At 38.5% G+C, this 13,907-nt stretch overlaps 1 pseudogene; it reads left to right on the top strand.

Annotated features, from left to right (window-relative positions):
* Positions 1 to 1,609: 1,609 nt before the first annotated feature.
* Positions 1,610 to 13,907, top strand: part of LOC129506183 (ATP synthase subunit f, mitochondrial-like) — a 34,466-nt pseudogene continuing 22,168 nt past the window's right edge.

The raw sequence follows: 13,907 nt of genomic DNA on the forward strand, positions 1-13,907 counted from the left end.
TAAAGAGAAAAAAATACATGCAGAAATAAAAGCCATTCGCAGCTGCTAAGATATAGGCCTACCAAATCAAAACAATTTATTTAGACAGCTGTTGGCACCTACTCTACTTCCCATGTCCATGTATACTCTGTCTCTTGATCCTGCCCCTGGTGATATGAGGGGCAGGATCCCTCCCAACAATGGGGCCAGGATTCCTCCTCCAGTGATTTTCCAGGCAATGTTTGAAAGAGGAAGCCTAGCTCTAGGCTGCAGAGGCTACTCAGTCAAGAACTACCTGGGGCCAGTGGCTGAGGTTCCCCTTCTCTATACCTGGAAGTGTATGTGCCTTGTTCCATGCTGATGGGAGAGGGGAAATTCGAATGCTCTGTTTTATGAAAGTGAACATTAAGTTAGTTTCTTATGCTTTAGGTCCTTTGGTCAGTACCCACTTAAAAGGAAATCTTCCTTTCCCCCAAAGGCCAGGAGCTGGGAAAACTTAAATTACTAATGGCATTGTTTTTCTGGTGCCATGAAAAAGACAAGCCAAAGCTGAGGGGAAAACCTTTACCTTTTCTTCTCTCTCATGTTCATGGAACAAGAAAATGAAGTTATATGGTGGCCTGTGACTGCGAGTGGAAAATGCCTCCTATAAATCTTCATTCATGATTTAAGTAAAAAGGAAAAGGGGAGGCCATTAAAACTACCAACATCATTTCTTTCTTTTTTGGGAAGATGTTCACCCACAGCCTGTACCTTCAGAACACTTGAATTCTTGGTTTCCCAGAGTCCTCTGCATCCTAACTACATTTCCCTTTTTGTATTGTCACCTGTTTATTTCTAAGCATCCTTTTTACTAGCGATACTTCAGCAACTTTGAAAACCAAGTCCTGGGAACCAGTGTGGCTATACCTATCTGGGTAGGTATACGTGTTTTGAAGTGGGTACCATTCCTGAGTTAAAACTGAATCGGCAAAGAATGCATTGACTTAAACAAGGGCTAGTAATTTTGCTTGGACCTTTGCAGTAAAAATTCTTGAAAACATCATCATTCCAAAAATAGCTAGAATGGTTTGATGATGATGTTTTCATCTGGCTGACTTGCTGCCTTACTGGGGAGTTGGAGCCACATGGGCATGGGGTAAAGGGTGAATCCTAATGAAACATTACAAGTCCCAGGCAGCAACAAGCAGAATCACAGAGTTGCTTTGCTATCTACTGCTGCTTACCTTATGTGCCTATTTTTCCCTTCAAACTTCAATGGTTTTTTTTTTCCCAATGTCCCCCTTTGAAAGAGATTGATGTGACTAGCAATGGCGAGGGGATTAACATGAATACCAAATTATTCTTACACGTTTGAAGTTATAGGCCTATTATACTTGCCCTTTAGGGAAACACTGAGCTTTACTGAGCTATTGCTATTCTCAACAAATTTCAGTAATTATTAGTGCTTGGAGTTGGGTTGCTTGGTTTCAGATTAGTTTATACAAATCATCTCTGCCTTTTGGGAGGCTTCTTCGACTACCTGATTCACAATGAAGGAGGCTACATGGGATATGGCAGTATTTCCCAACCTTAAAATTTGCAACTGAGTTTTAAATTGTCTAAATATTATTTATTTTGGGCCTCAGGCATGACCGAGAGTAAAGAGGAAAGAGAACCCAGAGTAACTATGTTTGTTCAAGAGAAGATAGAGGAGAGAGGTGGGCTCCAAATAGGAATAGTTTGCCCTGAATAGAAACACCACTGAATGGTGGCTGGGAATTGGAGAAGAATTAGAAAGAGCAGGTTTAAATCTGATCAAGCCTAAATCAGCTATGTGACTATGACAACTATATAATCTCCTGAACTCATCCTTTGCTCATCTGTAATTAGGGTATGATACAATACTGATTTCAGGCCATTTGGAGAAGTAAATAAAATAATGAAAATTCCTCACTGTGTACATGCTTTTTACAACTATTATTTTTAGTACTACTAATATTAGCTTGACTATCTCCTGTATCTGAAGTTCTGGTGGTAGTCATGAAAAAGAGGGCCCTCCAGTGGGCTGTGTAAAGTATCTACATGGAAAAACATGGGTCAAATCAATATAATAAATTCTATTAAACACTTAGCTGTGCAACCAGATTCAAATCCAAGTATCACCAATTATTAGCTGCATGACCCTGGGAAAGTTAACACCATTTCCATGTGTCTGTAAATCAACAGTACCTGTTTCACAAGGTTGTCATGAAAATTAAATAAGGTAATTATCTGTAAAGCTTTAGAAGAGTGCTCTGGAGTTATCTCAGCATAACAGGTCACTAAACCTCCTGAGAAACCCCATACCTTCCTTGGTGATAGAATGAGAATATATTCATTTCGTAGCTTTTTAGAAGATGCTACTGTTCTTCTAAAGAGGTGGTCATTTTAGTATTACTAGTATTTTATCATACATCAGGTGTGGGTCCATCTTCTCCTAGAGGTGCAATATTGGCATTTCCAGAGTGGATGAATGGGTAGTTTGGTTTGTTTCTGGGTAGATGCTTATGTGGCATAGATACATGTGAGCTGTGTCTCTACCCTGGGCTGCTTTTCTTCCTTCAGGACAGTGACCATAGTGGACTAGATGCCTGAATTAGAACAATGTTGCAGATTTGCTATTAATAGGAAATTCAGAATTCCCAAATCCCAACTCTCCATGTCTCCTTCTGTGGGGAAAGAATAAGACTTGCTCCCCATCACCGAATGGAACCATCCTAGTAGAAATATCTGATGGAAAGGAAGTAAGTGGATAAATGGAAACATGGTGGAATCAAGACAGATTATTCAGGTAAGGAAATAACACATAAAAATCCTTTCTTCAGACATTTGAAATGATTCCTTTCAATATAAGGACATTTACTGCCATACAACATCTTGATTGAGATTAACGTGGAAGGCAGCAAGGGATCTAAGACAGTTACTGTAATTTATACCAGGAGGTATAGGTGCAAATTTATACAAAACTCATTTTATACAAACCTTCATGTGAAAATCTGAATTTCAAGAATATTATTGTTAAAAGAAAAACAGTCATATTAACACTTTTAAAAGTTTATTTAAGGAAAAATCTATTAACATCAGGCAGCATCCAGCCTAGCATATAGAAAGAAGCTCTGAGCAACTATACAAAATGAAAGATTTTTATAGGCAGAAGGGAGCTGGAATGAGGAAATTCCAGAATTAGTTGCAGAATTAGTTCCTTTAGGGCCTGGCATGGGTCTGTCAGGCAGATTACGTCACTAGTGCTGATCTAGGATTCCTGGCTGACTGATTTAAGATTCCAGTTCTGGAGAGCTGAAACTGTAATTAAGTCTCAATTTAGTGATGGGAGCTTAGCATAAACAATGTCATCTTGAGCCTATTGCCTTCTTTTTAATGCTACTAATAACTAATGCTAATACATAATACTTTAAGATTTTCAAAGACTTTTCATTTTTTTAATTTAAATTCAATTAGGGATCCCTGGGTGGCGCAGCGGTTTGGCGCCTGCCTTTGGCCCAGGGCGCGATCCTGGAGACCCGGGATCGAATCCCACATCGGGCTCCCGGTGCATGGAGCCTGCTTCTCCCTCTGCCTGTGTCTCTGCCTCTCTCTCTCTCTGTGTGACTATCATAAAAAAATTAAATTAAATTAGCTAACTTATAGTACATATTTAGTTTCCAATGTAGTATTCAGTAATTCATCAGTTGTGTATAACAGCCAGTGCTCATCACATCACATGCCCCCCTTAATGCCCATCACCCAATTACATCATTTTCATCTTATAAACAGGGAAATAGAATTCACTACACATAGCCTGCTTGTCCATATAATATCTTCTGGGATGTTTGAAATACGATTGTGCTTGTCAAAATCCTACTTTCTCCTACTTTTTCAGAAATTCACTTATGTAAAATAAAATATAGAAAGTAAATGAAAAAATATGGTATATATTGTGTTTATATTAATAAATTACCAGTTTTTGATGCAAAATTATGTAATCAACACAGTTGTATGGTTTATAAGACAAATGAGGGATTAAATTAAAAATAATAGCCCATAGAGCACCACAGGGAGTGTGGACCATCTGTGGGGCCCAATTTATTTTTTTATTTTATTTTTTTATTTATTTACGATAGTCATACAGAGAGAGAGAGAGGCAGAGACACAGGCAGAGGGAGAAGCAGGCTCCATGCACCGGGAGCCTGACGTGGGATTCGATCCCGGGTCTCCAGGATCGCGCCCTGGGCCAAAGGCAGGCGCCAAACTGCTGCGCCACCCAGGGATCCCTGTGGGGCCCAATTTAAAGTTTGTAGTTGAACATATTTCGATTATGTGAGTGTGCCTCAATGATATATATGTATCAATTCATTTAAGGCTGAAACAAAAGTCTAAAATTTCAGGCTTTAATGAATGAGAAGCTCAGGTAACACCACCCCCAATTCTGCCCTTTAATAAGCAAGTCCCTGATACACATACACACACACACACACCCTCAAGTTGGTGAAAGACGTACACATCCTAATTCACTCTGACCTCCCAAACCTCTCCCTTCTCAAGCCCTCTAACCAACATTTGGGAGAAGTGGCATCATCCTTTGTGTGACTCCCTTCCACTCCATTACTACGTAAAGAAACAAACTGCAGATCATCCAGCTGGCGGTATAAGCCAGAGCAGTGCTTATACCCAACTTGCTTGCAGGGACCCATGTTGGCCTACAAACTGTTCATTACTGGTCCGAGATGTGGTAAGCATAGCCATTGAGGGTAAGCTTTTAGAAACTTTTGTATAAATTTGACATGGCTACAACATCCAAGTGTAACTATTGTGCTATAATTTTATGTCTTTTCCATTTATTTTTTTAAAAATTGGCGTTGTCTTCTATATGTTTTCATTTTATGTCGCACCTTTCTAGCAAATTTTTCCTTTTTTTTTACCTAGCAAAATTCTTCTCTATTGTTTTTTTCCACAAACATATGGTTTGTAACTTATTGGAAAGAAGGAAAATGGGTTCTTCATCACAGATAATTACAGGCATAACTCACTTTATTGCACTATGTAGCCATTGTGTTTTTTTGTTTGTTTGTTTGTTTTACAAATTGAAGGTTTGTGGCAGCTCTACATCAAGCAAGTCTTTTGGTTCCATTTTCCAACAGTATTTGTGCATTTTGCAATATTTCATACTTTTTAATTATTATATTTGTTATCGTGATATGTAATCAGTGATCTTGGATGTTATTATTGTAATTGTTTTGAGGCACCATGAACTGCACTAATAAAGACGGCAAACTTAATTGATTAATGTTGTGTGTGTTCTGACTGTTCCACTGATCGGCCATCCCTCACCACCTTCTCCTCAGGCCTCCCTATTGCCTGAGACACAACAGTATTGAAATTAGGTCAATTAATAATCCTACAGTAGCCTCTGAATGTTCAAATAAAAGGAGTAACACATCTCTCACTTTACATTAAAAGCTGAAAATGATTAAACTTAGTGAGGAAGGCATGTCTAAAGCTGAAATAAGCTGAAAGCTAGGCTTCTTGTGCCAAAGTGTTAGCCAAGTTGTGAACGCAAAGGAAAAATTCTTGAAGGAAATTAAAAGTGCTACCCCAGTAAATACATAAATGATGAGAAAGTGAAGTTTTAGTGGATTGGATATAAAATCAAACCAGCCACATTTCCTTACGGCAAAACTGAAGCCATAGCAAAGCCCTGACTCTCTTCAATTCTTTGAAGGCCGAGAGAGGTGAGGAAGTTGCAGAAGAAAAGTCTGTAGCTAGTAGACATTAGTTCCTGAGATTTAAGCAAAGAAGCTATCTTCTTAACATAGAAGTGCAAAATGAAGCAGCATGTGCTGATGTAGAAGCTGCAGCGAGTTATCCAGAAGATCTAGCTAAGATAATTAGTGAATGTGGCTGCACTAAACAACAGATTTCCAATGCAGATGGAAAAGCCTTATATCGGAAGAAGATGCCATCTAGGACTTTCATAGCTGGACAGGAGAAGTCAATGCCTGGCTTCAACTCTTCAACAGACAGGCTGACTGTCTTGTTAGGGGCTAAAGCAGCTGGTGACTTGAAGTTGAAGCCAATTCTCATTTATCATGATGAAAATCCTAGGGCCCTTAAGAATCATTCTAATTTACTCTCCCTGGGTTATATCAGTGGAACCACAAAGCCAGAATGACAGCACATTTATTTGCAGCATGGTTTACTGAATATTTTAAGCCTACTGTTAAGACCTGCTGCTCAGAAAAAAAGATTTCAAAATACTACTCCTTTATAGTGTACCTGGTCACTCAAGAACTTTGATGGAGATGTACAGTGAGGTGAATGTTGTTTTCATGCCTGCTCGCACAATGCCTGTTCTGCAGCCCATGGATCAAGGAGTACTTTTGTTTTTCTAGTCTTATTTTTTAAGAAACACATTTTATAAAGGTATAGCTGCCACAGATTGTGATTTCTCTGATGGATCTGGGCAAAGTCAATTGAAAAACTTCTAGAAAGGATTCACTATTCTAGAGGCCATTAATAATGTTTGTGATTCATGGGAAGAGGTTAAAAATATCAACATTAGCAGAAGTTTGGAAGAAGTTGATTATAACCCTCCTGGATGACTTTGAGGAGCCCAGGATTTCAGGAGAGAAAGTAACCGCAGATGTAGTGGTAATAGCAAGAGAACTGGAATTAGAAGTGGAGCATGCAGATGGGACTGAATTACTGCAGTCTCATGATAAAACACAAAAAGCTGCTTCTTATGATGAACAAAGAAAGTGGTTTCTTGAGAGGACATCTACTCTTGGTAAAGACGATTGTTGAAATGACAACAAAGGATTTAGAATGTTACATAAATTTAGTTGGTAAAGCAGTGGGAGGGTTTGAGAGGATTGATTCCTAAGTTTGAAGAAAGTTTTCTGGGTAAAATGTTACTAAGCAGTGTCACATGCTTCAGAACAATTGTTTGTGAAAGAAAGAGTCAACTAATATGACAAACTTCATTATTGTTTTTAGAGCTTGCCACAACCACCCCAATCTTTAGCAACCACCACCCTGATCTGTCAGCCGCCATCCACATTGAAGGAAGACCAATCATGAGTGAAAAGATTACAACTTGCTGAAAGCTCAGATGGTGGTTAGCATTTTTTAGCAATAAAGTATTTTTTTAAGTAAGGTGTGTATGTTTTTTCTTTACATATGTTATTGCACACTTAACAGACTGCAGTATAGTGTAAACATAACTTCTATATGCACTGGGAAACCCCCAAATTCACTTGATTTTCTTTATTGTGATATTCTCTTTATTGTGGTAGTCTGAAACCAAACCCACAATATCTCTGAAGTATGCCTGTAAATAATTCAGGGAGTCAGCCTAGAGCCTAAGTGTGTTGACTCTAGAGTAATAGTGCCTAAATAGGTGACCTGGTTATCTGGATGAAGTGTGAGTATATTATCTATATGACTTTGAGGAACTTATTTTCTTCTGCCTTGATTTCATTATCTGTAAAATGGGGGTGGTAGTAGTAATTGTACCTACTTTGTAGAATTGTGAGGAATAAAGAATATTTGCTCTTAGAAAAGTATCTTGCATAGAGTAAGGGCTCAGTGCGTTATAGGTATTGTTGCTTGCATTTCTAGACCTTACTGCTCACCTGTATCTTTGCATTAGCCACTGGTTATGACTTAGACATGGCTTTTTAAAAAGATTTTATTTATTTATAAATAAAAATAATAAATAATAAAATAAATAATAAATTTATTTGTTTATTTGTTTGTTTGTTTATTTATTTATTATTTATTATGAGAGAGAGAGAGAAAGAGAGAGAGAGAGGCAGAGACACAGGCAGAGGGAGAAGCAGGCCCCATGCAGGGAGCCCGATGCAGGGACTCAGTCCTGGGACTCCAGGATGAAGGATCACGCTCTGGGCCAAAGGCAGGCGCTAAACCAATGAGCCACCCAGAGATCCCGACATTATAGCTTTTGAGTGCCCTAGGCACTTTTACCTTTATGGGCCTCTTCTTCCATTAAAAAAAAATTAAATACTGTATTTTATGACTGCATTGGTATAAAAATGAGTATAACTGGCTAGATTAGTCTATATTCATTATCATTGTATTTATTTTTCCTTCTGTTTTTGAGATAAATTAGACTAAAACATTTCTGTGGTCTCCTAAAAGTATCTTGGACCCTGGGCACTATGCTCACTGTGACAGACACAGACAAGTTGGAGCCTGTTGACTAAGTTGGCTGTGTAAGCCCTTCTTCCCCTTACTGGAATACTCTTTTTTTCAAGTATTTGCTCTTGAGCATTATTCTTTCTCCTCTTGAGCATCTCCTCTTCATCATTTGAAACTCCACCCAAGTTTCCTCCTCAGTCTGTCCCATGGATACTGCAGTGTTATAATTGTCCATTTCTCAGTCTGTTTCCCAGCCTAGACTCTGAGTTCTTGAGCTCACGAAACAGCTCTGCTTCCCCAGTGCTGATAAGCATATAATAGTTAATTACTTTATGAGGTTGGATAAAGTGTGTCATGGTGTAGGAAGCAGCATGGATTAGGGACCCAGGTAGTCTTGAAAGAAGGTTTATTCAGAAAATGGGGAGAGTTTAAAGACAGTTTTTATATTCCTATTTCCACCCGGCACTTGAACACTGGTAGATTTCAAAACACAGAAAGAAAAGTTGAGCATCAAGGAGCAAGAGCTTTACAAGAATGTTGCCCAAGCAGTGGGAACTCTCCATTGATTAACATTAAGAGGAGCTCCATTCATATATCACACTGAGAACAGACCCCTAAAGGCTGATCTGCTGCCTCATTAGAACCCAATCAAAGGCTTTCAATGTTGAGTAATAGGTTTGGCTGGGCTGGGCTGGCTCTAGGGGCAGAACTGCATCGAGGTTCTCTGCTAACTTCAGATGTTGAGGCAAGGCTGGTACAGAAAGGAACGCTGGCAAGAGAATGTTGTGGTTGAACCATGAGGCCAAAACCTCCAACAAGAAGATAATCCAGTCTGATGACATTTCCTGCTATAGCATCTTCCCCACAAAGCAGAAACATGCTTTTATTTCATAGCATTGCCCAGTCTCACCAGCCACTGACTACTGCAGTGGTGTTTTAAGTTCAGGTGTGTACAGAGCACCTAGGAATCTTGTTAAGTATGCAGACTGTGGGCTCACTCTCAAAGTTTCTGAGTCAGTGGAACAGGGTCTGAGCCCAGAACGGTAGGTTTAACAAGTAGCCTGGCTAAATAATGGTGCAGATGGATTAGATCAGACTTTAAGAACATGAACCTTGCCAGATACATAAACTTTGAACAAGTAAGAATCCTTCTATGTTCTGGCCCCTGTGCTCTATGTCCATAGCTTCTTGGCTCTTATTCTTGGTTGCCTAGAACATAGAATAATCCTTAAGCATAGAAGGAAGCCAGAAATATTCCCTCTATGTCCCAAACCATCTCCCTTGCAGATCCTGGGATCCCCCCCACCCATCTCCCTTGCAGATCATTTTTCGTGATCTTCTGGGTTGTCATTTGGACATCTGCATGATAAGAGTTATATGTCTTTTTTCCAAATCAGGATTGAGTCTTGTGAAACTGGCTTGCTGGAACTCTGCACTAGGGTTCCATTTACTATTAAGGGCTCTAATGAGGAGGGACAGGCAATTATTATTATTTATTTCACTAATTAGCCAGATAATCATTCATTTTGAAACTGTTCAGGGTTGGAATCTGTTCATTTTGTGCCCTTTGTGTAATGTGGATTCATTCTATTTTTCCTCTTTCCTTTAGAAAAGCGGCTGCTTTGTTAAATGAGGGGCAAAGGTGGGAGTGAGAAGAGGGGGCTTAAAAAGAGAGAGAGAGATCATTTCTGAGCTGTGAAGATAATGCAACAAGGAACCAGAGTCCATAAAAACATCACCTTTCAGTCTCGGAAGACATAATGCTTGATGATAACCATAAAACATGTTAGTGCAAAATAAATTGCTGTTCTATTCAGATCCTTAAACGTACTACTGTGGATGTCACTGGAGATACGCAACTCTTTTTTCTGATCCCGAGGTGTATTTTATCATAATTTGTGGGGTGGGTGACAGCCTTGTACACATGATTGCCTTTTCCTGCTCAGTTAGCTTGTCAAGGTCAGAGTCCTTTGGCCTTTTATGAATGTAGGACTATTAAGAAATGAGCAGGATAACTGAACAGCATGGAGAGGAAACTTTATTTTTCTCCGGTAATCAGTACATTACATTTGCATGGTGTTTGCTTATAATAAGCTACCATTCTACTCTTGGGTATCTTGGAGAATGGGAGGGAATAATGTTGTTTTGATGCTCTGCATCTTATTTTTATTGTGAGATGGAAAGAACTTCTGGGAGGTTGAGATTCATCTTTGGTGTCACCAAACCGTCAGAATTTTTTTTAAGGTAGATGATTACAGTGGGAAGTTGGTGCTTCTTTAGGTTGGTGCTTCTGTAGAGTGGAGATGCAGTATGTCTCTTCATAAGCTAAATGTCAATAATACCAGCCTGGTAGATCTGGCTGAGAGTATGCTTTTTTTTTTTTTTGTTTTTGTTTCTGTTTCTTTATGACTTCTATTTTGAGAGTTAAAACCAGATCTGAGGATAACAAGTTGTAGCCAGGGATCTCATCCCAAGGAAATGTGAAATGGTAATCATTTCTCAGAGAACTGGAAACCCTTGGTAAGTATAGGGTTGGGGAAGTGATCCTAGCTAGAGGTAGAGAAGGCTTTACTTCCCTAAAAGATGACTTTGCTAGCACCCATAACTTACCAATACACGCTTCACCTTTGTATAGTAGGAGTTATGGGATTCAATGTAGGGAACTTGTAGCTTGAATGACTCTTTCCCCGTAGTGGGCTCCTTTGTTGTCAGTTAATGCTGGAAATTGCTCAGAAATCTTGATAAAAAGCAGTCAAAATGTCATAAACAAGTCATTGTGCAGGAAATACAAGGAACCATTGTTTCCAGGTCTTCAATGGCTCCCACTAAATTTTCAGAAGCTGTATCAGAGAGAATTTTTTATACCTGGTATTGTAGAGGTATCAGTATTAATTCTGATAGAAGGAGCCACAGGAAAAATGTCCTAGTATCTACTCTACTACCCACCACAACAATGATAAAATATTTACTGAGAAGAGTAAAAAGAACTTTAAGAAGCCTTCTACATCATTGAATATATAGATCCTAACATGTTAATTTACTAGAATTGATCTTTATACAGAACAAAGTAAAGTAAATGAAAGATATATTTACACTACTTAAGAGTGAGATACAATTACTGAATCCAAGAACCACTTTAATATAGTGTTGGCATATTAAAAATGAATTTGATTATTTTAAATAATTTTGTTCTATTCTTGAAAGCACTTTCAAGAGCTCTAGGGAAAGAAAATGTGAAAGTACTGAAAAACTAGTCAAGCTGCATTTTTTAAAGGTTTTAAGTACTTCTGAAGACCATCTTACCAATTTATATACACTGCGTGATGACTAAGAAATAGAGAAAAGGGGCAAATGCCAGAGGCCAAGTTGTATACTAGCACCTGCAGGGACAGAATTTTTAGATCAATCACTTATGGCAAAGGATAGAAATTAAATCTATTAAAAAGGAAAATGGCTGACATAGAAGGGAAAGATGTAGTTATATGAGGTAAGCTGGGAGCTCTCTTCCCATTGTAAGGTCCTACATCTAGTACAACTTTAAGGTAGCTATGGGAGCGTTACTTTATAGTGTCAATGAGGCTGGGTAAAGGCAGTGGTAGCACCTAGAAGAGGCTTTGCTTCCCTTAAGAATAGACTTCTAAAGTGGTGCTTTCTCAAACCTTTGGACACATGCAGGGGGTTTGTCAATGTAAACTTGGTAAGCAGTGGTGGAGTTGGGCTTAAAATGAAATCTTGAGGTCTATGTAAGGCCAGTATTTCCAGGTAAACTGGCTTATGGAAATAAAAATATGTTTTCCTGATTAGTCTCATCACTAATGAATGGTCTTCCTGTGATATGTCAAACACCTGCCTGTATCAGGAATTTAGATATGTTGTTCCATCCCCCTAGAAGATTCTTCCCCCAGATATCCTTGTAGCTTCAATTAAGGATTCTGCAACTGTCACTCATCAGGGCTGCCTTCCTTCTTCAGTCACCCAATTGAGAATAACAACTCCCTGGCACTCTCTAATCCTACCCTCCTTTTTTTCTACCATAGCACTTATCATCATCTGACACAATTTTTTGTTTGTTGCCCTGAATGGAAGGTAAGTTTAATGAGGTTAGATTCTGTGCCATATGGAACATCCAAACAAGCTGAGAGTTGCTGAGTGCCTCAAACAGTGCCTGCCATGTCATAGGAACTCAGTGAATTTTTACTGAATAAATGAGTGAAAAAAAATAATAGCTTTCTTGTGCATTTTCCACATTCCACACGCTGAGTTCCCCAATTTACTTCAGGCCACTGCACTGTACTGTAAGCTAGATCACCATTATTTGGCACTCTATTTTACAGACAGGAATGCACTTCTAGTGGCCCTATATACAAGAGTCTTCTGTAAGGAATATAGAGCCTCCCCAAGGTTTTTAGCACTCTGCACCTTTATTCTGATTAAGAGTTGCTGTGACCTACATTTAATGTAGAAGGAAAATGAAATTAAGAAAATATCAACATTACAGGAAAAAATAGGGAAAGAGGAATGTGTCTCAGAAAGATTTTTATGTTGACAGACTTCCTGGGAGGGACTTTTTTTACTGAGGATAGTTTTTTATATTTTTATAAAATGGGCAAGGCTGGCATGTAGGATGCCCAGTTAAATTTGAATTTCAGATAAGCAATAAATGATTTTTTTAGCATGAGCATGTTCTGTATGTTATAGGACATATTATGCTAAAAAATTATGTTTTTCTGAGATTTAAATTTAACTGTGCATTCTATACTATATCTGGCAACTCTATTTTGCTATACTTTTGGTTTCCATTTCTAAAAAGTGCAGAAAAAATAATAGTAATAAAACTACAAAATAAAAAATAATAGTTAAAAAACCATTGCAGTTATGGCTTCTCTTCTCCTGGAACTGTGTGCATTTTGCATCCATCATCTCTGGTTCTCATAAAGACCCTGCATGGTAGATATCTCTTATTGTGCATTTAAGGACATTGAATCCAAACAAGCTGAGAGTTGCCGAGAGGATAAGTCATTTGCCTAAAGTTACACAGCAAGAAAGGCCATTTTCCTTTCATAACACTTAGCATCATGTGATGTGAAAATACTTTAACTTTTTTGTTTGTCTCCTCTACCAGAAAATAAGTTCTATGAGGATAGAGTCTGTGCCCCCAGAGAATGTCCTGTACAGTCCAGGCCTCTCTATTTCCTACAGCCCTCTCTGTTCTTAGAGGCACGAGGCTAGAGCCAATCCACCAGCAAGAAGAGCCATTCCTAGCTGAACCCCAGAAGGAGCTGTCAGGATCTGAACTCTCATCTTTGCCTCCTTAGTTCTCCCATCCCACACCACTTGTGCCAAGTCTGGTCAATTTCCTGTGGGGTCATTGATACATAGGACTTCTTCGTTACTACTTTTTTTTTTTTTTTGCTTCACTTGAAAATAACTAAGGATAAACAAAAAAACAACAGTATATGCTGTTTCTGTTCCAGAGTCATGTGCATTTTATTCTAAATGACAATATTTAACAACAAAATTGCTTCATTTCAACCTCATTGCATTTCTTCAAGTGGGAATACTATAATTTAAAAATAATAAATGCAACAGAGTGAATATATTGCTTTCATTAATCCCCAATACTGCTTATTTTCAGCACTTTTAAATTATTTGGGTGTGCTCAATAGATTTAGTTGAAGTGGAAAAAATCATTCAAATTTCAGACCATTTGCAATTATCAATTTATCTGCTGTTTTCCAGCCAAGTAACTG

Source organism: Nyctereutes procyonoides, unplaced genomic scaffold (assembly GCF_905146905.1).
Source record: "Nyctereutes procyonoides isolate TBG_1078 unplaced genomic scaffold, NYPRO_anot_genome, whole genome shotgun sequence".
In the NCBI taxonomy this organism is placed as follows: Eukaryota; Metazoa; Chordata; class Mammalia; order Carnivora; family Canidae; genus Nyctereutes; species Nyctereutes procyonoides.